The following is a 4,604-nucleotide window of genomic DNA, read 5'->3' on the forward strand; positions in this document are numbered from 1 at the left end:
CCCCCCCCCCGCCACTGCCTTGCGCTTTCCGTGCCGGTCTCCGGTCCTGACATCTGGCATCTTAGATGGTCACAGCGTTGAAACGGGACAACCATGCCACTGGGAAATCCGTACCGCAAAGCATCCCGGGGATGCGTGAATCCGAAAGCAGGGGCACTCCGAAGCCCGGCGCTCGGTGTCGCGGCGGCCTCGGTGGGCCCAGCCCCCGGCGGAGCGCGCGTGACCTAGTGCGGTCAGGGACTGGGAGACACTCGGTCCTCCGGGTCGCTCCCTCCAATTGATCTATAAACTGGGACATACCAGGCCTTTTAAAAGTCAATCCGCATCGGCTTGTAGTAGCCTGCTTCAGATTTCCAAACCTACAAACCCCCCCCCCACACACACACGCACACACAACCACCACCCATTTCTAGCCATTTTGGGATTTCGCTTCCTAAATCTTGTCTGAGGAAGTTGAGGGAAAGGAAATTCTAATCACCCGGACTTAAGATAGAAACAAGACTAGTTTTGACTCAGTTGGTAAACCTTCAGCAAATCGCTTATAAAATTATTTGTGAACATCTGCAGCTTATTTTGAAGTTTTAAATACTGTTAATTCACCTCTCTTAAGTTAAATTTGTTAAAGTAAATTAAAACACTGAAATCTAACAAAAGACTCATGTACTAATGCCAGTCAATCAATAAAATCAGTAGTACAGGTTTCTTTTAGTTAAAAAAAATTTTTTTTAATGTTCCTTTGGTTTGACTGCTTCTTCCAGCACTTCTGTCTATAGAGTTCCAAATAAACTGACAACGGGCAGTACTAGTCAAACTGTTTCCGTTTGTAGCAATTGTTTTTTCCAGCTTCACTACCAAAAGGGAAGAAGGTTTGCCTGGGTTAGACTACCACCAGTAAACGACTAAAGCACCATCCACAGAAAAACGTTCCGTCGTTAATAGCTGCCCTTTTGAGGGTAACGGGCATTCCATTTCAGGGCTGTAAATGTCGAGCGTGGACTCCAGAGGAGTGGGTTTTGGGTTTTCCAATGTTTGCTTTCTTCAGCGTTGATCAAAGACCAATGTGTTTGCCTTCTGAGGCCCCAATTGGAAAATGTTTTTAGAGCAATTACAGACATAACAATCATCAGTTCAGTTTATTTCTTTTACTTTAAGAAACATTGCCCCCCTCCAAAAGAAAAAAAAAGAGAATGAAAGAAGTATTTTGATAGAGATGAGGGAGAGGGAAAGAGGACCTATATTGGCCATTGTGGGTTAAGTGCAGGCACTTCAGAAGAAAAAGTTTGATCCTCGCTCCCCAGCTCTTTCTAAGACCAGCACTCCAGGTCCTTGTTTTGAATGAAAATGGGCAGCCCCCTTTGGTAGCCCGCGGGGTCCTTGTTATTTAAGATGGAGAATCTTCACGGTTGGGGGAGGGAGGGAGGCAAAGTGTGCTGGGGAAACGGAATAGCGAAACACAATCCAGCAAAGGGGAAGGTTCGGATGAGGACATTATTATCCGGACAACCTTCATTACTTTTCCAGAATCCATAAGCAGGAATCAATATTTTATTTCCTCTTTAAAAATAACATCTGTTCAGCACAAAAGGAGTTGATACTGGTCAAGTCACATAAAAACGTACTGTTTTGTCTAGAAGGGCGTTTCTGTCCGGGGTTGGAAGCGGGGACTGCGCACCTCACAGACGCCCTTGAACCGAGAGTAGCGCATCAAGTCAAGAGTTTCCGAGAGCTGATGTGGATATTTGATTTCCAGCACATTCTAAAGCGGAGGCGGTTTGCGCTAAGTGGGTTCCCCTCCCTGTAGGCATATGCCCTACCCCCACCTCAGCAGCCCTAAACTCCGTGGGGGGGGGGGGGAGCAGGAAGCGAAGGTAGCCCGCGCCTCTCTGTTTAAAGGGGCTGAGGGGTTGCATAGACGTGACGCCACGACCAGAAGTAACACGATGTGTAGCCTAGGTTGAAGAAATCAATCACTCGAATTCGGTCGGTTTTAACCTAGAACTCCCCAGTCACCCGCAAAGCCGTCGATGTATTTTTCAGGAGGAGAGAACTGGGCGTGTGCGGTCTGTCAGGCCAAGACCATTGAGAAGTCTCGTAAAACTCACAGAAATCAGTCGTGAAAAGGGTTTCAAAAATGACCTGGGCCGAAGCTTTTGATGTTGTAGAGATGAGCTGAAGGTGGTGGTGGGGGGGGGAGGGCGTGGCAACTCAAGACTCAGGGCGTGGGGGTGGCGGAACTCACCCGGAGGAGGGTGGTGATTCACCAAGCAAAACCTGGCCTTACAGGGCACCCTCTGTTGTGACCAATACAGACGTCACCACGGAAGCTGTCCTCTCGGGCAGATTCAGTTTGTCCTGAGTGCATGGCCCACCTCATTTACCAGGAAAAGGAGGCGAGGGACCATGGCTGCCTTCATTTTAGCGGCTGGAGAGGGCTGGAGCGGTGGGCAACATCTTCTCCAAATGTGTGTGGGTGGGGGTCGGGAGGTTTGATATGTATATTCCTTTCCCAAACATCTGTTGACGTTGTTTTCTCACTTGTAATTTACAAACCTAGTAAATTTCAAAGACTGATCAGCGTTTTCAGAAATCTAAACTCACCTTCAGCTTTACTGGCGAATGGAGCTCTAGCTTTACTCTTGATTTTCTTTGCTAAGAAATGTGTTTACCATCCGAATTCCCCAGAAGAGGCAATAACGGTTAAGAGAAATGAGCTAAATAAAAAATGCAAGAAAGACAGATCTAAAAAGAAGAAATTAAAGTGAAACACACACACACACACACACACACAATCCCAATATACTTTGCAAACTCATTCAGCAGAGCAGCTTTCCGCTGGCACTGACACATCCTCACAGGCATCCCTGACTCTGGTGTCCTTCGAAGTGGCTCCCGATATTCCCACTTCTTAAGAAAATAAAAGTCCGCAAAAAGCCTGTGCCCAAGTTTTGGTTGAGATTCAATATTCTAAGCAAATATGCTCAACAGATGATAGTAGAGATGAAGCCAGAAAACAACTCCAGCTATTTAAACTGCCAAATGAGACATAAAGCTGCATTGTAAAAATCATCTGGAAAACAGGTTTTCCCATTGAAGTCGCTATGTGTTAATTACTGTGAGCTGGAAGGCTTGGAGATCGAACGCCTGGAAGCCGACTTTCACCCCGCATACGTAAACGGAAAAAGTGCTGAACCGCAGCCAGGGGGCTCCTGCTCGGACTCATTGCCATGCATGCCTCGACATTAATATGTGTTCATGGAGGGCTCGTACAGTACGAGGTGTTATTTCCTTATAAAGAAACACCAGGTCTCGCTTTCCATTCTTCTTACAAAATTATTCGCATTATTTATGCTACATTGAGCGATCTAATTTCTTCGTGATAGTCAGCTAATTGCTCTGGCAGGTAATTAGAAGCGGTTTACAACGCAAAGGGCTTTTGCATTGCCCCTCGGATTATTAAGTTGCGCCGTAAATTGTACCATTTTTGCTGGGGAAAAATTTCTTTTGAGCAAGTTCTCTTCCTGCGATCCGAGATGAAATCGGCTCCCCCCCCCCACGCTTCATGGACACCCCTCCCCAGCCACCCCCACTGCCACCACACCCCCTGCTTTTCCTGGACTCGGAGTCGAATGATTCTAAAGCACGCGATTTTGTTCGTGTTCACTGGGCCGAAATAACGTGGCCATTATGGCCTCAAATGGGCCAGGTTTGAAGCGAGCTTCCTGCGCGCCTGCAATATCCAGCAGGCATGTGGGAAAAGAACGGCTTAAATGGGGACATCTGTTCAGTGCTGCTCATCTTACTCTTACAGCCAGGTCAGGTTAAGAGAATAACCTGTTCCCCACCTTTTTTCTTGTTAATAAGACTATTAGAAAAAACCGAGCGCACACACACACAAACAACACTAATTGAACTGCCATATAAGCAAAGACTCACACACACACACACACACACACACACACACACACACACACAAAGGTAGCAGCTGAGTTACATGAGGAACTATAAAAAATAGTCATTGGGCTATTTCAGGACAAATCCACGAAACTTCTGTCAAGAAAAAATAAACTAAAAAAAAATCGACCTATGTGAACTCAAAAATGTTCTCTACACAAATGGATTTATGCAAGGGATTTTGAGAACTTGACAAAGAAGGGCTGATTTTCAGGTTCTCATTTTAATAAAGCTGACGAAGTTAAACCTCAATGAATTTTTTTTTTCTTTAGGCTCTTAGAGCCCACACTTTTTTTCTTTAGGGTCCTCTTAGAGCGCACACTTTTTTTGGTTGTTGGTATTATTTTGGTTTATGTTATCTCGAAGTATCTGTTGATAGACCCCAAGTGGGCACATGCTGGTTCATCCCCGGGTTTTAGAAAGTGAATTGTATCTCCTTTTACAAGTATCAGCCATTTGTAAACCTTGTGCAATGATTTGAACACATGTGTGGTTAAACCCAGAGACCCGGAGCAGCTCCTAGATTATTTGTAATTAAACACAATTCCCAAAGTAACATTTATCTTCCCAAAACTGCGATTGCAATTGTCAACCGTCTGGAGGAGACGACGGGGTAATCTGGGAGCATTACCTCCTCCAGGAACAGAACAGAA

This window comes from Carlito syrichta, unplaced genomic scaffold (genome assembly GCF_000164805.1).
Source record: "Carlito syrichta isolate Samal-C Ts95f unplaced genomic scaffold, Tarsius_syrichta-2.0.1 Scaffold305228, whole genome shotgun sequence".
NCBI classification, from domain to species: Eukaryota; Metazoa; Chordata; class Mammalia; order Primates; family Tarsiidae; genus Carlito; species Carlito syrichta.